This window comes from Triticum aestivum, chromosome 7B (assembly GCF_018294505.1).
Source record: "Triticum aestivum cultivar Chinese Spring chromosome 7B, IWGSC CS RefSeq v2.1, whole genome shotgun sequence".
Lineage (NCBI taxonomy): Eukaryota > Viridiplantae > Streptophyta > Magnoliopsida > Poales > Poaceae > Triticum > Triticum aestivum.
In genome coordinates, this window is record NC_057813.1 from 101,572,275 (window position 1) to 101,600,000 (window position 27,726).

Below are 27,726 nucleotides of genomic sequence, written 5' to 3' on the forward strand. Positions count from 1 at the left end.
CGCCGCGCAGAAATCGCGGCGGCGGTCGGCGCCACAGACCTCCGTTCCCAAGCTCGCTTTGCGGCGGGCCAATCCCCGAGTTCTCTGGAGCCAAGCTACGAGGAGGAGGAAGCCGATCCAATGTTCATGGCGGAGGTCGCGGCGCAGAAGGCCCCCGATGGGTATGAGACGATGGACGTCGACTTCGTGCCGGCGTCCGAGTCCCCCATGGTGCAGGCGGACCAGCGGTTCAACATGGCGATACTAAAGGAGGACCGGGAGGCAGAGGCTCAACTCGACGCGGAGCGCGCGCATGCCGCTGCCATCGAGGCTCTCCTGCAGGCGGAACCGGATGTCGTGGATGTGAACCGGGCGGCGGAGGCTCAACTTGAGGCGGAGCGCGCGGATGCCGCTGCCATCGAGGCCCTCCTGCAGGCGGAACCGGACGTCCTGGACTTGAACCGGGCGGCAGAGGCTCGACTCGACGCAGAGCGCGCGGATGCCGCTCTCATCGACGCCCTCCTGCAGGCGGAACCGGACGTCCTGGACTTGAACCGGGCGGCGGAGGCTCGACTCGACGCGGAGCGCGCGGATGCCGCTGCCATCGAGGCCCTCCTGCAGGCGGAACCGGACGTCCTCGACTTGAACCGGGCTGTGCTCTCGTCCGTGCAGAGCGCCCGCACGCTCCGCTTGAACGAGTAGCTGGAGGCCGAGGACAACCACGGTGCGGAGACACACGTCGGCAGCGACGGCTGGTTCGCGCCGGCAGCCAAAGACGACGAGGCCGTCTCTTTCCGCGAGCAGTGATAGTTTTTCTTTATGTTGTTGTTTTTATGGATCTTTTGCTGTGTAAAAACATATATTTGTTATGCAAGTCGCCTGACTTGGGTCAGTCTACCATTTCAGGCGGTTGGATGAATATCCTACGTCTCCTAACCCTTCTTTCCTTCTTCCTCACCTCTTCTTCTTCCCCAACAGACCACCGCACGGGCCGTACGGATACTCCCCAACATGCGGTTGGATAAACATACTCTATGAACGAAAATTATGTGTCAGCGATAGGATGGCTGAGTTTGGTTTGTTCACATGCGACAGCACGTGTCAGTGAGGGTGCGTTCCCTTGGTTGGGTTTGCGGCGTGCAGGAGCGACTGTGTGAGGGTGCGGTGCGACCGCGGCGTGCAGGAGCGACCGTGTGAGGGTGCGGTGCGACCGCGACAGCCGTGCGCAAGTGTACCTCCTTCTCATTTTGAAAACTTTAGGCAAGCTTGGCAAAAATGTGTGGCGAAGTTTGGCAATGCAAGGCCTAGACCCAAACAGGATAAGTACGTACGTACTAGGAGTACTAGTGTTAAAAAAGAAAGGCGGGGTTTTCCTTCGCGGGATTTAATCGATACAAATCCTCGTTTCACGTGTCAATTAATGCGTATTTTTTCTCCAAAGACCAAAGAGCTAACCATCTCACTCCTCATCGCTTGATTAATGCAGCGCCATGCAAACCAACCTTCTCACTTCCGCATGCATGCAGGGGATATTAATGTCCTTGGTTGCTAACCCCATCAATTTTGCCTCGATTAGTGTTAGTGGCCCTTTGCAAATTGTAATTTTGATATACTGGCCTTGTGTACAAAAAAATGGAGGTAGTAACTATATTTGACTTCCTTCCCCATTGCGGTGACGTCGACGATATCTTTTTTTGGTGGTTTGGCGAAGTGCGTTCGACGGAGAACACCATTGAGGGAGACCACGGTAAGTCGTTCGCAAGTGCCGCCTGCAAGCCGAGACAACCGCCTTATTTGCATCCAGGAAGTCCTTTACTAGTACTACTAGGAGTACTAGTGCGGTGAGATGGTTTCTCGAAGAAGACGATGGAGAAGCGGAGTCAGCGAAGAGTGAAATGATGGTTGCTTCGTCCGTGCTTTTGTGATTTGACGCCTCACTGCTTTGTGATTTGTGATAGAAGGGACAGGGGAGTAGACTCTGTGCTCTATACTGTACTACATGCGTCCAAGCATGGGAGAAAGAGGAGAGACGTTGCATTTTTCTATTCCTTCAATCAATCAATCAGGGAGCTTCGGTTCCATCTTTTTGGCTTTGGCAACACCGTCCACAATGGTTCCCACGATGCCAAAAGCTATTTTCACATTTGGCTACACATTGTGGATGCCCTTAACCGTACCACTTGGTTTTGCTCCTGTGTGCTATCTATACAAATCTCAATTATATTGATCTAAAAAATTATAGAATCAAGATTAGTAAAAAGGAGGTGATTTTGCCGCGCGGATGGCGGGGGAGGTTTCTTATTTGAGCAATGCTACATCCACGTAATGGTTTACGTAAAGTTACGAACTGATGTGATGTGGGACTATTTGATTGGATTAAAGGAGAGGATTAGGCCCACCCCACCTGAAAATCAGGGGGGCATATATAGATTAGATGGAAAGTATACGTAGCAGCTACGTAGCCCTTTGTAAGTCTAGGATTAGGCTTCTTATTTTCGGAGGACGTTGTCCTGGCGGTTTGCTAACATGCGGTCCCACGTGTCAGTGCTTTACCAAGCCGATCCGCGTCCCACATGAGGCAGAACAACGGCAGAAGCAACACGTGGTTAAGTTGAAGAAGATGAGGGAGAAGCGGATTCAGCAACGAGTGAAATGATGGTTGCTTCGTCCCTCCAACTTCTTTTTTTAGCATTATTACTTCGTCCCTCCAACTTAACTGCGGGAAAGGTGCAACTTTGTGATTTGATGCCTCATTGCTCATTACTACGTCGGCGCCATAACTGGGGTGCTTCACCCCGGCTGCTCTGCACTGTATTTCGGTATGGCACGTGGACCCGGTAGCTTGATGTCCCACATGTCGGCGAAAGGGACTAGAAGATTTATGAAAGCAAGCGCTCCACTCTTACGACGGAGGAGTAGACGACACGATGGGCCAGTGAACTGTCACTTGTACTGTATAGTACTATAGTTTTGTTGTTTCGCACGATCCATCGATACAAACCCGATTAAACAGGAAAGAGCAGGATTTTTCCCACGCGGTAGATGATACTGGCCATACATTTCAAAGGAAATTTTAATATATGCAATATGATATCTAGTAAAACTAAAAACACATATGATTTATTGTGTTAGAGTGTAGTAGTAGTGCTGTATTGCATAGTTGTTAGATGTAACATGCGAGAACATGTAGAGATGTAGTTTTGGAGGGCCTACAAAGAGAAAAGCGTAATACGGTCACCGAACTTCAGAATAAGCTGATTACGATTACTATATACGTTTTGCGTTGATTATACGGTCACTTGCTCACAGTTCAGCATCGGATTGCACTCTGTTGACCGGCCAAATAGTCTGTGTGGTGCCATGTTGACTAGTTAAATTGACCACGTTCCTTGTGGGTCCCACCTGTCAGTTCGCATAGGGAAAAGGTCAGATAAACACAAATTTACGCAGGCGCGACAAGGCTCCAACCCGTGCGCGGGAATCACCTGGTTGTGTATGTGTCTGTCAGGGCCTGATGTGTGCGCATGCACGTGTAGGTTGAGCACTTGAGCGTGAGAGTGTGTGTTGGTCGTGTGGTGTACTGGTGTGTGCATGCATGCGTGCGTGTGTGCGTGTGAGTGTTGCGTGCGTGCGTGGCTGCGTGTGTACGTGTGAGTGTTGCGTGCGTGCGTGGGTGCATGTGTTTGTGTGAGTGTTGCGTGGATGCAGTTCGTGTGCATGCGTGCGTGTGTGTATAATCACCACACCAGCTCCTGTGTGTTAAAACAGACGGCTCAGCATACCAATACAAGGCCACCTTGTCCGCTGTGCCCGCGGTCATGACTTCGAACCACCGTCCAAATATTTTTTGTCGTTTGTTTTCATTCTTACTAGCAAGATGCCCGTGCGTTGCACGTAACATCAAGATGCATTTGTATGACTTGTTTATCTTGTGAGAGAAAAGGATGAACGAGGGAAGGCCTTATTTGCAAATGTGGAGAGGTGTGTGGGTACCTTTTTGCAAAATTGCCATAGTTTCTTTCCTATCCGTCAGATATAAATCGGACGGCCTATATTGCAGGATGGCAGGCACACCATCATCACCAACTCTGTTTTTTATAAGAGTGTATTTTATGTATTTTATAAGAGTGTAGATGTAGAGTAGATACAAGTCGACAGGTGGGCACGATGGTAGTGAGATAATGTGATGCAACACTAGAGGTGCCACGTGGAGCGTTTAACTGGTCAACTAGTCATGTCATGAGCAAATACAGAGTTGTACGGTGAGCCCGTGACTGTATAATAACCACTAAACGTAAATGGTGACCGTAATGAGTGGATTCTGAAGTCCAATGTACGTATCGTGCTTTCGCTTCAAATACAATGATCGTCATTGCATATATCGCGAGAGAAAGATGAAACATGCGTGAATTTTCTGGGGGCTTACTTTTAGAGGACCTGGAGATAGTTTTGTGTGCATACGTGAAAGGGGCGTACAGGGGGGGTATGCGATGGAGAGAGAGATGCTCTTCGTTTCTCTTTATTATGACTAACTTTGTATATAGTATAAAAATATACAAATTCACAGTGCGGAATAAATATCATTGTGGGCACCATGCAATGCAAATTAGCGTTCGTACTCCTCCATATAACTTTGTAATGTTGTATATATGTAGAAACTCTAAAATAATTTTTTGGCCACACTTTATTCAAAAGGAATGTTGTATGCGAAATAAACGTGAAGAGAGGGCTTTTTAGATCAATGGGGTACGTGATGTAACATGTGTGAATGTGTAGTTGATGCATTTGGCGGGGCCTAGAGAGGTATGTGTGTGTATTACGTATTCGAGAGAGGCATGGATAGAGGGGCCGACGGGGGGGGGCGTGGGAGAGATAGCACGAGAAATGAGAGTGGTCTAGAGAGAGAGAGACGAATATGACGTCACGACAAGAGATTCCATTCCCTTGAGTGTGTATATGCAAGGGGGGAGGGAATAGAGGCACCAGGAGAAATTTTCTGTGTGTGTGGTGTTTGTGTTGGTATGTGTGGGTGTGAGAAGATAATGAGACGTGGGGGCAGAGGGTGTGTCACCGCGTGAGGTCCGGTGGGTCGAGGTGAGGCCCTCGTTCGGTTCCGTCCTGCGCCACATTGGTCGGCCCGTGACGCATTTAGGAAGACCCATGGATGACTAGTCGTACAAGACAAAGATAGCAGAATTGTGAAGGACTCTGTGTCCACTGACAAAGCCGGCTAGGATTTGTAACCCTAGGTTCTCGGACTAAGGTAACCCCTTTATCTCTGATATTACTATTCATCCAACCTAACTTTAAGGGGCATCCTACAGAATGCTCTGCTAGAATCATACTCGTCGATTAGGAAGAGAGGTGTGAGACAATGCGTGAGAGACAGGCGTAAAGATAATGTGCGTACATGAGACACGTAGGCAGGTCCATGTATATAGAAAGGGTCGATGAGGATTGTGCGTGTGTATGTTTGCGAGAGGAAGAGTGCTTGTGATAAAGGTTAGTGAAAACAGTTGTAAATGGTTACGAGAGGGAGGGAGGGTTATATCTAGAGCATGTGTGCGAGAAAGACACCTCGGGAGAGAGTGTGTGAGCATGTGTGAGAGACCACCGATGGAGAGTGAAACTACACGTAAAAGACTGCTCTACACATTGATTAAAGATATAAATTGTATCCAAATATTAGGATGGGATCATGATATTTGCAATTCGCGTAAGGAGCGGTCATTGATCCATCAGACATCTAGATTCTATCGAATTTGAGCATGTCTATGTTATTATTCGACACAATTGATCCACATAGTTAGTATTTTGAACTCCAGACAATGCATCGCTTTAGCAATCGAATATAAACGTGAGTATAGTTCATGTTGTGTGTGTAAAGCACATTATACATACGAAAGTTACACAATGGACATTATAAATAGCTACCTATGAACTAGCATACATTTGAATTCAACTTAAGGTGGTTTAAAAAATCGAATTCAACATGAAGTCCATTCAATTATTTGAATTTGATATCATGGCATTTGTAAACCATACCTAAATTATGGGGCACCAATCTTTGCTCTGATTTTGTACATAATAGCATATGTAGTCGTGTACAAAATAGATTCAAATTTAGCTCCTCCATTCCAAAATAATCGTAGTTATAGGATTTTCAAGTGTCAAAATTTCAAAAAGAAGCGGATAATTTAATGAGGTTTTCAAACATACAAGGTCAAATATAACGTTGTCTATTTAGGTCAATCCTCATAGTTCAAGAGTACTCTAAACGTGAATGCTTGTGTTTCAAAATTTCGAACGAAGCGCCAAAAGAGCCTCTACTCGCCCGAAACCGCGTGAGACCAATGTTTGGTAGTACAAGGAAATTACTTTTCTAATAACTCCGACCCGTGAAACCTACCGGCCCGACGTCCAAAGGTCTAAACCGGGGTAGGTTTGTAGCTTCATCTAGACGCCACACAACCGCCTCCGAAAAACATTCATACACAATGGCCGCCTAAGCACACATGCGCGCGGCCGAAATCGCTCCCGCCCACTATTTGGGACACCTGGGATTACCATCCTACCCCCGACCCGTAGTAGGTCCGAAATTTAAGAGGGGGCAAAGTTTGTACTTTCCCCAAATTTCAAACAAGCGCGTCCCATCTTCTGTTCAAAAAAGCCAAAAACAAGCACGTCCCAGACCGAAACATGGTTCTCCCCACCCGTCCGATTCCCTATTCATACTCCGTGGGCGCCAAAACTACCTCTCCACCAGCCGCGAAACCCCGGCGTCCTCCGTTCGCCACCCCATCCCACCCATCAACCACCGCCCTCCTCCATCATGCCGGAGCCGATACCCCGACGTCGTCGTCCACCGCAACCTCAACCGCAACGCCCTCCACGGCTAGTAGTTGAAGCCGAGGCCGAGCCGTCCGTACCCGAGCCAGTTCAACCATGCCGTCCTGCGCCTCATCGCTGCCGCTCCAACTTCACCACCCTCCACCGCACCGGAGTTGTTCCTGCTACGCCGTCTTTCGCCGCCTCGGATCTTCTTCCCCTCCGCCGACATACGGCCACGACAACACAGTCAACAATTTGGCCATGGGTTCATCCAAGCCTGCACCCTCCAGAACATCGGTTTCCTCGGTAAAAAGAAGAAGATCGGCGTGACATGTGGAGGTGAGCACACCAGCAACCGAAAGAGGTACTCCTCTTCCCTTATTCGTGCAAATCTTACGTCTCCGCCTGCACGGTATTCATCCCACGGAAGACACTAGTTGCCTGCTTCTTCTTGATACTAGATGGTCCTAGTAACTCGCGATGCACAAGGTTTCTCCTCATATACTATTTCACCTTAGCTAGAGGTCCGCCTCCCCCCTGAATTTCAATTTTTGGCCAGTTGATTCCCAATTAACGGAAGCATTCCCCAGCGTAACAGGCGCTAGTACGCCTATTACGCCGGGGAAGCAGCGCCTTGGTGTTTATCTTAGGGGTGTGTGCGGCCTAGAGCTACTGGCGCCCGATCTGGAGGTCGGCCAGGATTAAAGGGATGGCCTGGGGGCGCTACCAAGCACGGCTGTGGTGTGAGGTCGATGGGAGGGCGGGGCGACGGAGGCAGGGGTCTGGGCCGGTGGTCGCTGGCAGTTCAAGAAAGATCATCAACATTGACTGGCGGGAGGTAGACGAAGGCCATCTGCATGTTCCTTATAGATCAGACGGTTCATTAAAAAAATCGACTGACCTATTTATTTTCAGTCGACTGTTATCTTAGATATGACCACATGTGGTGGTGTGCTAGAGGAGTACCTGCATTTCCTATGCTCATATATTACAAAATCATACGGAGTAGAATCTAATTTTGTTTGCCATGCAATGTTGTAGAGCTATCATATGTCTCTTGTCATTTATTTTTCAGCCACCTGCTATCTGCTACTTTTACAGTGCACTAGTTCTGCACACACTTCACCCATACTCTCACTATTGTGTTTTTATGCAAGGGTATTTCAGAGTCTGCCTTGAGAGAAGCAGCAAAGAAAAGAGAGAAGTCGCGCCAGCTTTCTTCGCGGGTAGGCAAGACACGTTACAGCACTATAAAGGGTGCAGTGTGAGCAGATGGAGACGGTAAACGTAGCTCTGGAGTTGATGACCTCGCTCGCAATGAACGACCATCCTAGGTGCTTGCCTTAACTTCGCGGTGTCTAGCTTGTATTCGAAAGGCCGAAGTCGGTAAGATAAGGAAGGATATTTTTTTACATGAACCACCATCCCGTGAGCACCAGAAGACAAATAGCTAGTCAGGGCACTGGCCGAGCCAGTGACAAGCCCAGCAAAGATAGGCATCACCTGGAAGCCAACTAAAAAGCTGCGATGGTGGCGAAGCAGCCCGCATCCCACCAGGCTCCCAGGTCCTAGATGATCATGCTCACCACTCCAGCCGGATGTCTAGCTTGTATTGCTTCCAATTTGGTTAAATTGCATCTGCTTAGCTTACACATTATACCTTTGAATATGACATGCCTTTCTGTTTTTGGTACATACTAGTACATCTGTGTATTAACCATGTTCTTACATCAAACTAATGTTTTTGTGTATCCCTCATCAATCACTTATGACGAGGCAGGCAGGCAAGGGGACTACTCCTCATTTAAAGAATGCAACGTCAGCCTCCCGACATGATTCTCAAGAAACAGAAATGCTAGATGAAGATAGTGAATGTAGCTCTGTAGTTGATTACAGCATTTCCCATACACTAGCATCGCAGGTGCTTGCTCTAACTTGGCAGCGTGATATGTGGTTGCATGTTGCATATGGTGTCTAGATTGTAATTCTTTCAATCTGGTTAAACTGCATGTGCTAGTCTGCTTAGCTTATACATTATACCTGTTAATGTACCATGCCTTCCTGTATTTAGTACATAGTACATCTGTCTATTAAGCATGTCCTTACATAAAACTATTTTTTTTGTATCCCGCATCAATCAATATGACGAGACACCTTTAGTATATGCAGTGCGATATTAGTTGCATCTTTCATATGATTTATAGCATGCGCTGCTTCTAATTTGTTGAAATTCCATTTATGATGGGTTGCTTTTAACTTGGCAGAGTCATATTGGTCGCATCTTTCATGTGGTGTCTAGCTTGCATTGCTTCTTATTTGCTAGAATAGTTTCTGCTTAGTTTACACAAACAGTTGTGAACATGCCATGCCCTCCTGTTTTTCCTACATATTCCATCCTGGTATCATGTGTTTGCCTTACATCAAAGTAGTGATTGTCAGTATCATGCATGAATGAGTTCTGAAGAGAGAATTTTATTGCTTTTTCTTGTCAGTTTTACTTGACAATTCAAAAACAATAAAGCAGAAGGAAGTTAGCAAGGCAGCGGATAAAGGTGCTCCTTCCGAACGCAGGGCCCCTACAGTTTCTACTCCTCCACACCCCCAAGATGATTTCCAAGACAACACATGCATAGACACTCAACAAAGTTGTGTTTATGATGAGCACGTCTCCCCTAGTGCAGCATCACCGGTGCTCCCTCTAACTTGGCACTGTTATATGTTGTTGCATGTTATGTGTGATGTATAGCTTGTATTGCTTCTAATTTTTTTGAATTCCATCTGCTTACTTTACACATTATACTTGAATAAGACACATGTTCCTGTTTCTAGAACATACAATATCTGTCTATCACACCATGTTCTTACATCAAATTACTAGTGTTGTGTAACCTACAACAATCACTTATCATAAGACACATTTGACTTCGGAGTGTGATATAGGTTACATATCACATTCCTTTCTAGCTTGTACTACTAATTTGTTGAAATGGCACTTATGACGAGACAGTTTTAACTTGGTAGAGTGATATTCGTTGCATCTTTCATATGGTGTCTAGCTTTCATTGCTTCTAATTTGTTGAAATGCCTTCTCCTTAGTTTGCACATCATAAGCTTTGAATATGCAATGGTACTAATGTCGAGAGACCTCTAACATGGTAGTGTGATGTTGTTTGCATCTTGCATATGATTTATTTCTTGTACTGCTTCACATTTGTTTAAACTCCATTTATGATGAGACACTGTTAACTTGGCAGAGCGATATTTGTAGCATCTTTCATATGGTGTCTACCTTCCATTGCATTGCTTCTAATTTGGTGAAATGTATTCTTCTTAGTTTACACATCATAGTTCTGGTTATCTCTTCCATCCTGTTTTTCATACATATTACATCCTCCTATCATGTGGTTGTCTAACATCAAAGTTCAGTTCGTCTGCATCACGCATCAATTTGTTCTGATGAACTAAATTATTATTCGTTTTTCTTGTCGACTTGACTTAACATGGCACAGAGAAAGAGGAAGAAACACAGAATGGCAGGGAATGAGAAGCGGATGAATCCTGCAGATTCTGCTGGTACTGATGGTGCATTAGAAGGTTAAAGTCCAGCGGAAAATTCTACAAACACGGTATCCCATGCTACACGAGTTGCAAAAAAAGCCAAACAGAAACAAATAGCTGCCACCAAAAAAGCACAGAGAACCCTAGTTCATGCAACACCTACCACAGTACTACCAGCTGCACGACTTACTCGTGCGTCAACTGAGCTAGCAGCACGTTCCCAAGCTCCCTTGCCACCTGACACTACTTCCCAAGCACCCTTGACACAAGACGAGTTGGCAATATCAGATGAACCTTGTGAGCTTCAACAGCAAGAAGGTAGTTGCTGGAGTCAAGTTACAGTTGCATGCTTCTTTATATGTAGTCTCATAGTTTGATGTACACTAACACTTCATATGTTCGTTGTTGGACTAGCACCTAGGCACAAGAGGAAACAAACATCAGGGATAATGCTCGATAGGTTAACTAAATCTAGAGGAGGAAGAATGGAGATCCGGTTTGAGGCAGGTTTAAAAAGGCCACGTGATCCTACAAAGTCAGCCAAGTTAGTATCACAGGCAGCGGTTGCCGTTAGGTGTCATGTACGTATCCTCCCAACATGGATTCAGTACAGGAATGACAAAGACGAAACCCAGTTCAACACCTTCCTTGACCATTTATCTGTAAGTATGGTTATGTATGGAAACTAGTAATATCGTGTTGCTCTGTCCCATACTTTTTAGGTTGCTGATAATGAGACTCCCATAATTTTCAACAGATGAGGTTCAAGTTGGATAGCCAAGATGATGCAACCAGACAAGCTTGCACCCATGTTTTCAAGTCTGCTCTGCGACAGTATCGGTATAACTTGAGGAAAACTCACTTTGAAGGCAAGGCTAACAGAGAACTTTCCCAAACATCGATGAAGACTGGAGGGGCCTTGTTAAAAAATGATCTGATCCGAAGTATCAGGTACATTATATATATGTGATCAGATCACATGCTGAAGTCCTATTTACGCATGTGCCACACAAATCTATCTTCTTGTAGGTGAACTGTTCAAAGAACAAGGCCAACCGTACGAAAGTGAAATTCCAACAGATGACAGGATCTCGTAGCTATATTGCACACTGCGAGGCTCTTGTAATTAGCTGTTGTTTCACTCTTTTCGCTGTACCATATTATCAGATCTATATTGACTTGTTCGAAATGCAGAGGAAAGCCCGCAAGGACCAAAAAGTACCTGAACCAAATGCTGTGGAAATCTTCAAGGACTGTCACACCAGCAAGAAGAAGGGCATGACTACACCAGTCAAAGCCGCTGTTGTAAGTCCTTAATCCTCATGCCTTTTAACTACTACTTACTCTGACTTGTGCCTTGAACTGCATGATTTGCAGCTAATGTCTATTAATCTTTTCAATTTTATACACAATTGTCTTAGCGTATCATTGCACCTTACAAGGTTTAAAAGAGAGGAGTGATGTTCCTTTGATCTTGACCCATAATCTAGTTCCGTGCTGGACTTGCCCACACAACGTTACAATTGCCTGTTTGTCTGTTCTCGGTTGTTTTGTGATATTAATGATGTCATACTATGCTTACCGTATTATAAACTTCGTCTCTTTATCCTTAGCCCTCAATACAATGTGAAGAAATAGACAATACATTAGCGATGGTACATGGTCATATGTTTGGAACCTGGTTTTATTATGTACTTTGCAATAAAATACAACTAATATTTTACATGGGTTCACCAGAATAAGTTCTGTATATAGACCAAAGCTATTTTGTTTGGTTTTGCTGCCTCCTTAATATCTTCTGTTCTGGTACTACTAATGTAAAACCTCAACTTTTCAGCGAGCTATGGAAAAAATGGTGGAACCGCCACCTTCTAAAGGTGGCGAGGCAACTATAACCGCAATGTCAGCTCTTGCTGCAGTGGGTCAGTACCTGTCCACTAATAGTGCCAAAAGCACATTCCTGCGTAATACTGGGTTGGTTGTTAAGGCAACATCATCCAAATTGCCTCATGATCAAGATATGCAAGCTCAAAGCAATGTTCTATCTGCGCTCCAGACACAAGTCCATTCCCTAACAGAGACCCTTTGTGAAACAAGGAGAAACATTGCTCAATGTCGTCAAGATATGCATGGTTTTGAAACCAGACTATCAAACATTTACTATGTTGTTCAGGAGCCTAGGGGAAATGAAGGCGAGTGTTATGGTGCTCCACCGGACAATACAACATGAAAACGTAATAGTCAGGTCAAATGAACTAAGCTTCTGAACTTTTGGTGGTGCATTTATCTGCTAGACTGTTAAGTTTTATGCCAACCTTCCTTTTGTTATATAGTTGTAATTTGTTTTGGTGTGATACAAAATTTATTCTTAACATGCATCCACCGGCTGAAGAAAATAGCAAGCCGTTTTTGTATAGTGTAGGGTGTTCCCTATATTTGCACTGGTGGCGATCTTTGATGCCGAGTGGATGTAATCTGTGCAATCGCCTTAATAGCCTAGTGTTAGTTTCGGCCTTATTTATTTCCTAGTCTTCTTCTTCCCTGGTTTGCTAGTGGCCGCAACTACCATGGGCCATATACGGGCCGTAGGATCCATGGGTCTCCTAAGGGCCGTCGATAAATGGGCCTGTGGTCGGCGGGCCTCGGGCCGTCGATAAATGGGCCTGTAATCGGTGGGCCTCGGGCCGTCGGATAAATGGGTCTACATGGGACATAATCAGGCGTAATTGGTATCAGCCCAGCACGGTAACGGGCCGTTAACAGGCTGTAGGACAGCAAAGGCTTAATTCTGTCACAGGCATAACAGGTCATTAATGGGCCAGAATATAGGACGGACTGGAAATGGCGCAATGGGTTAACAGGCCAGGAATGGGCCAACTCTTGCCATGGGCCGAATTTGGCCCATTATGGTAACAGGCCAGTAACGGGCCGACTCTTGCGATGGGCCAAATTTGGCCCATTAGGGGAACAGGCCAGTAATGGGCCGACTGTTGCCATGGGCCGAATTTGGCCCATTAGGGGAACAGGCCAGTAACAGACCGGAAGTAATCGAGGGCCAAAAAGGAGCCCAAGAATGTATGGGCCGTCAATAGGCCGAAAGCTAACACGGGCTGGAAACGGCCCATGTAAATCATGGGCCGTTAACGGGTACAAAGAAAATTACTGTTCATTATGGGCTAGAGTCACAGTGGGCCTGTAAAGGGCCGAAAGATACGAAGGCCTCATATGGGCCGAAAGACGTCGTGGGCCATACATGGGCCGAAAGTGAAATGGGCTAGTGTTATATTCGATGGCCCACATGACGTTGTTGGGTCGATTTCCTTTAGGGCCTAACGGGCCGTGAGTTAATGGGCCATAAAATGGGCTATTTGCGAAGAGACCGTTAACAGGCTTTTCATGGGCCAGCCCGTTAACTTTTAACCAAGTCAAACAGGTCGGCTTTGTAAGCTAAATGGGCCAGTGGTGGGCCGTGGCACGTGTCGACATATCATAGGCGCCTATCTGACCCACTGACGAGCTGACACGTGTTTCGTCCGGCCAAGAAGAATTTTACACATGGAAATTTCCCATTGGTCGGGGCTGTTAACGGGTTATCGGATCCAAAACCCGACCCGATAGCTTAACGGTGTTCCGTTACGGTGGATGTCACGTGTCGGTCACCCTTGACGAAAGCACTTCTGTGACGCGTGATTTATCGTCATGGAAGTGGACACTTCCGTGATGATAATTTTGGTAATGTCATGGAACGCTTCTACGACAGCACATGTATGACTATCTTGATTCTGTCATAAAATCATCATGGATGTACATGCATGACAAAAAACGCGACCTACTGTGACAAACATGTATCATCACGGAAGTGTATTTTTTTTGTAGTGCATGCGGCAACGCCCGAAGTACACAAGGGAAAAAGAAGAAGGAAGACAACAATCTGGCTCGCTGATCTCTACTTTCTTGATGCGTTGCTGCAGGCTGCGGGAACTAGTCTCTGTGGCGAGCGACGATGAGATCTTTTCTGTCCTCAATATGCTGCTTGAGAGCATTCACGGATTCCTCCACCAGCCTTTTGCGCTTCATGCGTAACATGACATTCTCGTCCATAAGTTTCTCGACGATGACGCCGGTCCTATTCAACAAGGCAGTGGTCTCCTCCTGCTACTCCGCACTTCCGACGATCTTCACCCTCAGCAGGTCGTGCTCGGCCTGGAGCTTCGCATTGCTCTCCCTTAGTTGTTGGATGACGTCGGTAGCCTATTCAAACGAGGCTTTCATGTCGTCCTACAACCTCCCCCAGCCGGAGATCTGATCCATCTTGTTATGTATGATCGCATGCATGCGCCTGTAAGAGTCCTCGCCTGCCCGCAAGACATTTTCCTAGGCCGCTGCGGCGCGGGAGGACATCTCTGCTGTATTCGTGGTGCGACAGGACATCTCTGCTGCTTCCACGGTGCGGCCGGACCAGTCTGCTGCATCGGCGGTGCGGCGGGACCTCCGTGCTGCTTCGGCGGTGCGGTGGGACCTCTATGCTGCTACGGCCGCGCGACGGGACATGTCGGCTGCTTTCGCGGTGAGGCGGGACATCTCTCGTGCTTCCGCTTCCATGCTCGTCTCTCCTTGGTGGCAATCTCTCGACCCAGAACTCACGCTGGCCATGGCAGACGCAAGGGAAAGCTGATGAATGACTTGTATGTTTTTGTGGATGAGGAGTTGAGGAGGAATGTGCAGTCATATTGGAGTACTAGTATATATAACAGAGTACTAATATGCTCCTAAGTGGGAAACCGTTTAGGTTTTGATCAATGTGAACAAATTTGCAATTTGGAATGTGACGGGATACAGGTTCAAAATGTATTGACGGTTCTATAATTTTTAAGTGCGGCACTATTCCCGGACGGCGTAACATGGGCACGCTTTCCTCGGCCTTGTACGTGCTGTTTGCACCATAGGTGCACCGCAATAGGCAATGTCAGCACACGTCTTATGCCAAGGACCATGCACGCTCGTTATAACCATCGCGCACGATTCTTTTAATTAGAATGTGTGCCCGTCTAGCGCACACACATTGATCTGTCTAACTATTTCTATTTGTTGTGGCTAATCACAAATAGTCCATCCGTGTGAAGTGTGTCCCATCAATCACAGACACTTTGATCTGGCTGACCGTTTCTGTTCTGTTGCCGAATCGCAAATAGTTAATCCTTCTGAAGCGTATGCCCTCAATCGCACACACCTTTATCTAACTGCCCAATTTTGTTGTTCCGCCTCATCACAAATAGTTAATCCGAGTGAACTGTATGACGCATATCGCACACGCCTTCAGCTGTCTGCCCGTTTCTGTTCTTCTTCCTCATCACAAACAGATCATTGAACTGAACCGTATGCCCTGCATCGCACATGCAACCAAAATCTGAACCGTGTTTGATGCATCCGTCATCACAAACATGTTGCACCTTTTTTGATGGTTTTTTACACCACCATTTGCGATTATTGCATCGCACATAGTTTCGTCGAAGGGTCTCCGATCATAGTGTCGCGTTAGCAGCATCCTGCAATAGTGAAGCATCATCAAGACAGTGTGGAAGAAGTCCATGGCGGTGTTGGTGGAGGCGACACCGGTGAAGATGGCACGGTGGAGATGGCACTGATGGCAATGGCGTTGTGGAGACGGCACCGGCCCGAAAGCTCGTGCGCCGCGGTGGCGGAGCCTCCTCTTCCTTAGTCTTGATCTTGCCCCTTCTTCTATGGAGGTGGTGTTAGAGCAACAACGGAGGTGGTGTGATCTGATCTTGGATGAATGATGGGTTGATTGTGGTAGCGGTTAGGGTTGAAGGTGTAGCTCTCCCAAAGCCTTCTTCAAGATGTAGCTTTTCTCCTTTGATCCAAGGGCTCTAGACGAGGAAAACATTTCCCAATACCTCCCTTGATGGACAAGGAACAAACGTGGATGAAGCCCATGCAGAATCGTGTGATCTGGGAAATTTTGGGCTTTTGTGGGGTGGTGTGACCTAGTGCAGTCTTACCATGCACTGTCGTTGGCTCTGGAGTCTTTAGTAAACCGGTCATCAATTTTTCATACAAACCCCGATTACGATGTTCTTTGGCTCGTTAGAATCACGTGAAAGACGCCGATGCACTGTGGTATTAGATCTTCATTTTAAGCACTTTGGAAAATGTCATTTTTGACACTCCAAATGCCAAAGTCTAGTGTGTGATCCCTTCGTATTAAACCCATTCTTGGCTTTTCATCGTGCTTGACACAACAAAACAAAGAAAAATAATAAAACCAAGCTATGCATAATGGTCATGTACTTGGTTCAGTGGGACATAATATAAGAAGAAAATATGGGGAAATACATAGGAGCACCGGGTGCTCCACCCACTATACGAAAATTAAATTCAAAACTACTTGGAAATTTCAAAAATAAAATAAAATTTAGGGATCTCAAAATTTGGGTGCCCAATCTACTAAGTTTCATAGAAAAATACCAGGAAATGTATGTGTGGCGAAGAAAATACAGTCTGAATTAAAATCCCTCCAAATATTTTTGGAATCCAATAACTCCCGTACGTTCGGATTTTGAGCATTTCGTCCTGAACGTTTTTACATGGCAACTTTAGTTCATAGGGGATGGCAACTTTAGTTGATAGGGGATGGCAACTTTGTCCTTTTTCATTTTTTTGTCAGAAAATTGCCGTGTTTCCCTAATCTCACGCAAACTAAACTTGCCATCTAAATCTTTCGGGTTGCCATGCTTAACTCCGGAACGTTCGGGAGTTATCATTACCGATCTTTTTCTATACATAGGCATTTTTTTGTCTTTTTGCAACGGATACGTGTCCTGAGTTTTTTTGCACAGTTTCACACGAAAGTAGATTGGACATCCAAGTTTAATATACCAAAACCTCAGATTTATTTTTTGAAATTTTCTGCTATTCTTTTTAACATAATGTTCATTCAGGGGTGTGGCGCACCATATGCTACAAATCCTCTTCAAATAGTATGCAACAAATGAACTCTAAAAATGCATATAAAAAGAGCCATCACCTTGTTGCGTGATTTGTTCTTTTGTCTCAGTACTGCATGGTTTTATATTTAGCATAGTGAACTGTGAAAAAAACCACTTTCCGATCCTTATTTTGCTTCAAGTTCACTTTTAGTGCCACAACTCCAAACTTGCAAAATCAATCATTTTCTTGTCCTCGGCTGATTTCAAAGCGGTTTGCTGACTGGAGGTTGTGTTTTGTGCTGACATGGACTCAACCAAATAACAAATTCTACAGAAGATACTTAAAATAGAGCTCGGGATTTATATGATCCCGCATGAAGGGTAAAACAGATTTAAAAGAAAGTCTGATTTTTTTTTTTGCAACCTACATGTTTTGTATCTTCTAATTGTGACTTTTGTACAATGTCATGCAGCTGTCGGACACATTCATGTTCATTGTCAAAACATTGTATGGTTATTGATTATTTTCATAAAAAATATATTTACTGTTCATGGCAGAGCACATGAGCCCGAGTTGCAAAAGACTATGAGTTGTTTGGTTGATACTTCTTGCTCTCTCTCTGTGTGCGTGCACGAGCATATCTCCTGGTGCTATTAAATTTGTATATTTATGTGTCAACAATGTTGATAAAACAGAATTCACATGCCTATTATATGAATGCAATCCCTTCATGAGAAATTAGTTGACGCTCAAATGGATGCATCTACACATATTTAAGTGCTAGATACATCCGTTTGATCGTCAACTAATTCTGGACGAGGAAATATAAGTTAGTCAATGGTTATATAAGTTTATTCATGCACATTTTGGACGTCTCTGGAAATTTTTCCTGCAGCAAATAGGGATGCAAGAAAAGCTCAAGCACAATGAACCACTCAAGGTGTTTTCTAGGGGAATACGTTGAGTATGATTTAAAAGTGGGACGAGCCGATTCGGTGCCCAGGCTCAGCTGCACCCGCGATAAATAGAAAATTTAGGAAAAAGTACTAGAAAAAATCTCTTTTTTTGCATGGAAGATAATTTGATGTGTGAGGTGCGCTCCAAAATTCAGATCATTTGGACATCTGAGTAGCTCTAAAAAAACAAATTTTAGGCATGTGAAAAAGTTAAGAGGCTTTTTATTGATGCCCTCGCACGCCTTACCAAAAAGTTGACGTTGACTAGCCCCTGTGTATTCATTTGGATGACTACCAATATTTTGGTGCGCCCAAGCACTTTGCATCAGGCTAGTTCGAATGTCTGACAACTTTTTTGGCAATTCATGGGTGGCAAAAATGTTCGCCAATTATTTGGCTAGCCCATGGTTGGCAGGGCGAGCGTTGGCTCAAACCAAACAGCCCCTAATTGTTCATGTATTGTTCTGACCGAATTTGTCTTTTTTGCTTAGAACTACTCATACGTCAAATGATCTGAAATTTGAAGCGCGCCTCGCGCATCAAATTATCTTCCATGCAAAAAAATGGATTTTTTTTTTATTTTTTTATTTAGTATTTTTTGTGATTTTCTCTTCAGCGGGTGCAAATGAGTCTGGGCTCAGAAATGAATATTCGTTAAAAGCGCTCTTTTGATCCCCGAGCTCGCTTTCCCCCGATGAATAGTAAAATCCAAAAAAATAGTTATTTAAAAAAAATCATTTGTGATAAACATTGATGAATGTCTTAACAATGTGCAAAATTGTGTGATGAAATGATATTCCGGAAGGTCTAGGTAAAAATAACAAATTCGATGCTCCGAAATGCTTCCAACAATAGTCCTTTTGCAGCATCGAATTTTTTCCTAGACCTCCACGAATGTCATTTCATCACAAAGTTTGCACGCAATTGACTTATCACTTAAATTTTTCAGAAGTTTTTAAATCTTTTTGGATTCTACTGTTCACCAGGGAGCATGCATGTGAGCTTTTGATTAAAAAAAACCATGTCCGAGTACGAGTCTTGTTTAGCTCGGTTGGAATACGAGTTGTATTTCGACCAAGACCAGCTCACTTTATTTTGTCTCAACATAGCTCTGTTTCTTTTTTGGAATTTAGCTCAGTTAACATAGCAAAACATCTACAGGCTAGGTGAAAATGAATAAGCTAAGCTACTTTTAAGCCTTATACGTAAGTACCTTCATCACTAACGTGTGGCTTTAGATTTTACATGGTGTCACAAGCAGATACAAAAAGTCTTCCACACGGCTCGAAATCGGCTCGATATTCCAACCGAGCTCATTCCTTTCGCAATGCAAACTGAGCCGAGCTTAGTTCCAATCACCCAGACTCAGGCTCGTGTACAAGCCAAGGTCGCGAAGTGGTATTTTCGCTGAATTTTACTGCCGGTATTGTCCAAAACCCGGCGGATCCCAAGGCCGCACTGGACGAATCCGGAGAGCAGCACGATCCACGCATGCCCGCGCTGCAGCTTCAGGTGCTCGATCCACCAAACCTCGTCCACCTCCTCGGCAGATTCTGCCGATCGACCCGTCAAAGGAATCGTCTGCCGCCGCAGAGGGCCTTTCCTGACATCAAATCCTCCCGTATCTCCATGGATGGATTAAGTAACAAGGTCTTTTGGAACTGGCAGCGCTAAAAACCGGCGCGGGCATATGTTCCCTGCTGGGTTTGTTTCTCCGAGTCACCAGATTCGTGAGCGATTCCTCTCGTGCCATGCGTGCAGCTTCCGGTCTGCTTCCGGCATCATCTGGAGTAAGGCTGAATTGTAACGTCGCTGCAGGTTTGTTTAGGTAGACACGGGTTAGTCTCGCGGTGAACGGGGATCTCTGAATTGGTTGGATCCAATCACCATCGAACAAAATGTGAACAGAGTATTGAGAATTTTGAAACGCCTTCGACCATCCTAAAGCACTAGGCATAACACGTGGCTTAAAATGAAGCATCAAAAGGATACAAATATAATGAACACGCATCTGCCTCTTTATAGGTAGGATGCATGCAGCCAATAGTAACACACAGAAACATGCCGACATTTAGCAAAGTCATATCTCTACTCCTAATGTCTCAGTTGGTAGGTCGCGTTCCGGGTTTTATTTTCGTCCCACCTCACTCGGTCTTTTTTGGTACTTCTTTGATACTTCCTCCCACCTCCCGCTCAGCCGCGAAAAAACAAGGAAAACCCCACGATCGAGTCTCACACCTGCCCCCACGCGCCTAACCTCCTGTCGCACCCATCTGTCACGAACAAAAACAAACCAGCAAAAATAAACCAGCGAAAAAAAAATCACAAACCAACCACCCGCACGTACGACCGAGGTCTCTTGCCCTCGAGCGAGAAACAGTCGCCCAACTCTGTGCCCTCGTTCGCCGCCGCCGCCCTTCGTCCCCTCACCACCACCGCTAGATCCCTTCGCCACCGCTCGGTGCCGCCAGGCCCCGACCTCCTCCCCGGCTCCCGGCGCCGCCCGCCCCCCATCTGCTCCCCCGATCCCAGCTAAGCCCGGCCCCACCTTCTCTCTCACTCTTGGCGGCGATCCCCGTGGTGTCCCCGGACCGGAGGCCGTCGAGGATGTAGAGCGCCGGGAGCGCGGCGCCGACGAGGAACCCCCCATGATGTGCGCGGCAAGGAGGAGGCGCTCGGGGCCGAGGAAGACGGGCGCGGACGGGTTGGGCTTCCTGGGCGCTGCGGGAAGGTGAGCCTGGCTAGGAGGAGTAGGTAGGGAAAGGACGGCGACTCGCCGGCAGGTCACCGGCGCCGGGAGGCGGTGAGGTCGTCTCTCTCGCTCGCCTCTCCCCTTCTCCCCATCTCGCATCTCCTTCTTGCACTGTCGGTGCTGCCGTCCAGTACGTGCCGCGGCGATCCCCATGATGCGCTGGCCATCTGAACCAGATCGACGCCAACGAGAAGTCTCTAATGTCCCGTGCGGCGGCCACGGGTCCATCTTAAGTCGGCGGCGAGCTATGGTGAGGTACACATGGCGCTGATGGATGCACTGTACAGGGGCGCCGCCGCCACTGAGCTGGCCACCGGCTTTTGCCTGCCGTGCTGCCGCGACGGGCACTCCCTCCTCGGCTTTGTCAGGGTCCTCCTGCCCTGCGTTTATGTGCTGCTCCTCGTCATCATCTCCGTGGGTGGGTTCCTCCTCTGTAAGCTCTGCTCTTACCCATGGCAGGGTCAGTCGATTGGTCCGCGGTTCATTTGTATTCTGTCAAAGTTCGTTGGTGATGTCAGTGGTTATCGGTTTAGTTATTTCTGGGTACATGTGCATTAGATAGGTTATGTTTCTTGTTACTCTGGAGTCTGGACCTTGAAGATATGTCATGTTAGAGAATGCAAATCTGTATGTCATGGTCGTGTCCTCAATCTGCAAACAAATAAATCCTTTTCATGTTTTTTATCCATGTGTAGAGCGTAAATATTAACAAAATAGAAATGATTAGTTAATAAAAAGGATTAATCCCAAGATTCATCATGTAGTCCATCAAGATTATACGTTTTTCCTAAAACACAAGTATTTCATATCATAGGATAATTGTAGCTCAGAGACCATGGTCATGGTGTTGTTCGTACAGAAACCTGAGCCAACTTGCTTGTACAATTAACTTTTAAGATGTAATTTTCCATTAGTGAGCATGGTAATTGAAAAACACTATGTAATGATAGACTAATTAAAGAATATATATTCTTTAGAAATAATTGAAGAGTAGTTTATACATTAGACATGAGCCCATGCTGCTGGGGTATGTGCCATGCTCGACGCATTTGATTTTTTTTTAGGTTGTCTTAAAGTTTTTTAACGCGCAGGCAATGCCCTTGAACCCCATTCTCCAACCATCTGGCAGCATGCTGGACGTCGTCCTCCTCGACGCGGCCGTCCCCGACGAGCTCTCTTTGTCGGAGAAGGTGGGGCAGCAAGGCATCCTATCCTCCAGCGCGTGGACCGACGGCTGAGTCCTCCTGCTCTCCTAGCGTGGTGAGCTTCCCCTCTCTCCCCTACCCCAAATCTAGATGATACTTGCAATTGTGCAGCTATAATAGTAACTGGGGCATCTCTGTATGGTTCAAGCACCAGCACAATCTCTGTACTTTCTGGAGCGTAGGAGAAAACGAAGCACAATCTCTGCACAGTTTCAGAGATGACCAGTAGTAAAGTATGAAGCTGCACGTTCAGTTAGTAACCAAGCATGGAATGTTCCTGTAAAAGGGGTTCATTTCTTTTACATACATGTATGACCATATATGCACGCATCTTCATCACTAGATGATTAACACATCAAGTAGTGTGCATCCATCCATGCAACACCACTGATTCTACAGCCAAAGTTTTTTTTGTAAGAGATAATTAGCTTCATGTAAATCTGGCTGACACTTGCAATTGTACAACTTTGACTGAAACTGGATGTTCAATTTTTTATTAGTGTGCACTACTAATTGGTTCAGTTTGGTTGAATACACAACTTTGGATGTTCAATTTGCTTGTGCATATGATTGAAATCTGACTAAACCTGATATCACATCTAATCTAATGCTAAGAAACTTTCAGGACATTTATCCGCACTGATTGTTTCCACGACAGTAAACTATATGTATATCTAGGATATGATGGAAGCGTGCAGTAGCATGAGAGGTCTTTCCTAATTCTAGGACAAGATGTGAAGCTTGTATCTGATTTATAAGGTGTGGGTTCCTCTTTGATGTTTTCCTTTCTAATCCATTTCCCTTGATGCTTCATGCGATTCATAGATGAAAAGAGTCCACATGGTTTCTCATGAGTTTTCCACATGGAGCAAAGGTAACGTATGCCTATGACGATGTATGTAGGTCTGAACACCATGGCAATCTCAATCTTGTTCGGCATCCAATGGCTCCTAATTCTTTTACAACGGCTCTGCTCGGGATTTGTGTCGATGACGTCCATTGACAAAGTGGTTCCAAGAGGTAGAGAGGCTGGTGCGGGACGTTGTGGAGAGTGACGTCAAATGGGGGTCTGTCCGGGCATCACTGCTGCTGGAGCTGCAGCGCCGGTACACGGAGATCAACGGGAAGAGGGCCATCAACGAGACCCGCATGAGCCTCATGGAGGAGGACCCATATGTACTAACATACACAAGATGACAGAGAAGTTCTCCGCTCTTCAGCTCAAAGTGAAGGAGGTGGATGCATTGCAGAATCACTCCTCCAACAGGTGAACTAATTAATTTGCATTGTCTTCTTTTTGAACTTATTTCTGAAAGCAGTTTCTGAACTCTGAAATTGTGTGACTAATGCTGAAGTGATCTGTTGTGTTAACTCCTTTTGAATCTCTTGATTCTTTTGATTCTCTTAAATCATTGCAATCTCTTGACCCGAGGGCTACCGATGAGTCTCCGCGGCGGATATCCCCCAAAAAAGATAAAGAAACAGATCCCCATGGAGATTCCCTCACTGCACGGAAGTTTTCTTGGACGGCGACCTCACTACCCAGCCGGTAGCAGCGTCGCCTTCCTGGTAGGCACCCGGCGGATGGGTTCCTGGTGGACCGTCCCGTGCAGTCCGATGACTGCGTGGCCGCGCTCATCCAGACGGAGATGGAGCACATGCCCGTGGACGGGTACCCCCAGATGCTGCGGCGGCTCGGGGCCTTGTATTTGGCCGCCATCACGAGGGACACCATAGATAGGACCTGGAAGGTCAGCCCTCACATCTTTATTTGATTTGAGTCATTCCTTTCTAGCATGGTACTGATATGTGATGGGCTGTGTAAAGATGCCCTTTTAATCCATTTTATTTTGATTTCTAATTGGATTGCTGCTCAATGATACTGTCCTGTTATATGCTGCCATGATAGCTGATTAAATCTGCAAATTCTTTGATCATAGGTCAGTGACATTTCAATTTCACGCCTTTGACTGTGATTTTGTCTGTCAACTACCTTCATAGGTTCCTCTCGGTAGCAACTGAAGCAACCCTGCTAAAATCCCATAAAGTACTTGTTGGAATCATGGAGAAATTGGTTTCTCATGGCTTGCTTGTGTGACATAGCTCTTGGCAGTGACTTGCTTCTGTCTCGCTCGTGGACCAGCAGGTCAGTGACTGATGCATCTCATCTCATGAAAGACCTCCTCATACACCGTTGAGGGGTTCTGTCTTCTCAGTTTTGTCTCAATTAATCGACGGTTTTTGCTTGACACACGATTGAGGCAAAGTCTGTGTTTGAGGCAAGGACAATAAAAATGATGGAGCTTTTGGTGCTCAGCACCTTGAAATGGAGGATGCAAGTTGTTACTGCTTGCTCGTTTATTGGCTACTTCCTTTGCAAATTCAATGATCATGACACACCCTCCATGCTCGCATTCTCCCACTCGAACCTCAACCCGAGCACAGCTAAGTGTATGAAAGTTAAATCAGATCCCCCTTTTCAGTATTCATCAACCAATGTGTTAAATCAGATCTCACTTTTAGTATGCATGGATCAATGTGTAGATTTTGGCGGCCATCAATTATTAAAGTTTCAGAATTTCGATTGCAGGAGCTGATTTTTTGGTGTTCAGACCTTCCGAGATTGCTGGAAGTGTTGCACCTGCTTCATTTGGGGAGCGCAGTACTTCAGTGGTCGAAAGGGGTACAACTAATTGCAAGTATATAAACAAGGTAGTGATCAGCTCTGTGATATCGTTATCTAAACCATTTGCCTGCCATCACATGGTATCCTTTAAATGCAATGGTGTCTTGTAGGAGCGAGTGTTAAGATGCTACGATGGAGCCATGGAGGTAACTCACTAAATGAGCGGATAATGTTTTTCAAATGAGAATCATGGAGCTCCGGTGGTTGAAATACCAAACCCCATCTTGTTTAGAGAAATAAATAATTCGCACATGTGGTAGAATACTTACACGAATTTGAGAAACTTTGGTCTTAAAAACTGAGGACATATGAGTGAGCAAGGAAGAATACAAGTTTGTTCAAAGCAACAAAATGTATTGGTTACTTGACAGACCATATGAGTTTCTGTAGTTACCTATTTTTGTCTATCAAATCGTAAGATAATGCATCATCTCAATCTGAGAGGTGTAAATGATCATGTCATCTAATAATCGTATCTAGGTTTGGCTTTATTTGGTGACTGGAATTTTCTATTGCGAAAAGTTACTGGTGATGGTACATTAGAATTACCAAACTGAACAGGTGGTACTAAAAAGTACTGGAAAATCTCAATGCCTAGATGGTATGATGTGCCATGTTCATCACCGCCGGGAATACTTTGATAGGGCTAAATTTTGCTCTATATGATTTCCTGGGGGCTGTTTGGAAGAGAGGGATTGGGCTAGGAGTTAGTTTAATTTGTACGTTAGGACAAAGATGATTGAGTGATGAAACTACAGTTGCTAATTCAGTGTAGAGATCCTACTTAATGTACACATCAACATTCTTATAGAGCAATTTAATACTGTAACTCTTATCTTATTCACCGTTATTTCTGTTGAAGATTGTTTGAAATTATTAGGCACTGGCCCTCTTCAAGTCCTACTTTAGTGCAACGGTGCAGAGACTATGCACTTCGGTTATCCTCATAATCCCAGTACCATAAATTTTGAAGTTAAATATAACCCAGGAAGGCGTACGGTCACCATTTTCCTCCAAGGTCAGAGATATATGAAAAATGAAGTCGGTTGTATTGGATATACAAAAAATAAATATGTATGTTCCTTTATTTTCTAGGTAAGTGACCAAATCATATTTCCTTTTATCTGTACTAATAGAATTTAGATAAGCCTGTGCTAAATGCGACCCTTGTAAGTGCGATCTTCGAAGTTACGAGCGTTGTTGGATGGAGAAGAGCGGGTCTTGTATTAGGCTTCAGCTGTATCCGAGAAAAAGCATAGCACCAACTTTTATAATGGTCCTAGGTTCCTATCAGGGCAATACCATCATCCTGCATACATTTTAAAATGCATTTCAGTTCTATTACATATTGTACACGTACCAACATGCGTTCCTCTGTTTTCATTTCTTTGTTGTCCTTAATGTCATCTCTTTTTTTACTTTCATTTAGCAAGTGAAGTAACAACAATAACTAATAGGTTCTCCTCGCATGTTAGGTTTTCTTGGACATTGTTGAGAGCGTAAACCTTCTTATGTCTTCTAAAGGGATTTTATGTACCATCAAATTTTACTTGTCTGTTATGAGGTTTCTCGTGTCTTCATGTTCAGCTATTTGATATTCATTGTGTATGTTTCTTAAATTTCTGCAGGGAGAGTTCTAATATGTGACGTGACAGGAAAGATCCTGATGAAGTACTTCCTTTTTGGGATGCCTATCTGAAGTTGGGACTAAATGACAAGATTTAATTGGCTTAGTAAATAAAAAACTTGCTAAAGAAAAATAAGATTCAAAATAGATGTTTTTATTATAGATTAGGATTCGTGTGTTCTGCCACCGGGTTGACTTCTCATATCAGAAGGCAAGCCGTTAGTTCATATCATGCTACTTTCCACTATTGTAGTGAGAGAGAGAGAGGGATTGAGAGGCTCCTACTTTTTGTATTGTTGTCGATGCTTGCACAATGCTATTGCTTATTATACTGGGGTATTCATCTTTGGAATAAAAAACAATCATTTTCTCCCTTCAATATTTTAGTCATGACTTAGTTTTACTTACTAACCTCTCTTCAAAATTATATTAGGATAAAATTTAGCTTTTTGTAAAGTTGTAAAGAATAGTTCTGATTTTTGTGGGTAGTCAACCAAATTTTGGTTCATGGTTGAAAGCCCCTTGTCATCGTAGTTTACTCGAAGGCAGCTTTAGATTGATTCTCATACTGAGGGAGTCATCTTTGGAAGCAATAGTTCTAAGGTTTTTAAAGAATCATGTTATATTTGTTTGTTTTTGTATAACCAACAAATATTTCAAACAAACGTTGTGATTAGAATTATGACAACATCGGTGTTCATCACTATTCTTTGTGGACTTGAATAGGTCTTTCTAAATTACACATAATGTGTATGAGAAAATTATCATGTCTTTTTTGGATCTGTGGCGAAGCATAGTCACCTTAGTACTATGTTGCTTTCTGCATGCGTTTCTCATGGCCTTATTAAAGATCCCTGGTTCTATGGTTTTAAACACAAGATGATATTTTTTATCACATTTCGTACAAGTTCTCCTATAAGGCTATAATTTTAAAGTTAAAAAACATTTTTAGTTGGGAGAAGGAAGGAAGAAAGTAAAGGATAGCGCTTTAACGTATGTTGTCAATGCAACCCGTGGCAACGCACGGGCGTTTTACTAGTAACATTAAAGCTATGAGTAGGCGAGGGAAAGGAAAAAAATACCAAAGCGATCAGATCCACAATCGGCAAACTGTAGAAATGACCATATTCGTAGCCATCTCATGACACCACATGGACGTGAGAATATCTAGTGTACCCAACCTT

General features: G+C 44.9%; 1 long non-coding RNA gene across 9 annotated transcripts; it reads left to right on the forward strand.

Moving 5' to 3' along the window:
• Positions 1-20,586: 20,586 nt before the first annotated feature.
• On the forward strand, positions 20,587-26,921 carry LOC123162858 (uncharacterized). 9 transcript variants are annotated; one of them, XR_006481507.1, is made up of 8 exons: positions 20,587-21,442; positions 22,116-22,284; positions 22,855-22,988; positions 23,133-23,980; positions 24,231-24,680; positions 24,820-24,941; positions 25,026-26,010; positions 26,544-26,921. It is a non-coding gene; the product is annotated as an uncharacterized lncRNA (long non-coding RNA). The 9 variants fall into 9 exon arrangements; XR_006481511.1 differs by having other exon boundaries at positions 25,026-25,933; XR_006481514.1 differs by having other exon boundaries at positions 20,588-21,442; positions 25,026-25,061; positions 25,796-26,627.
• The last annotated feature ends 805 nt before the right edge of the window (positions 26,922-27,726 follow it).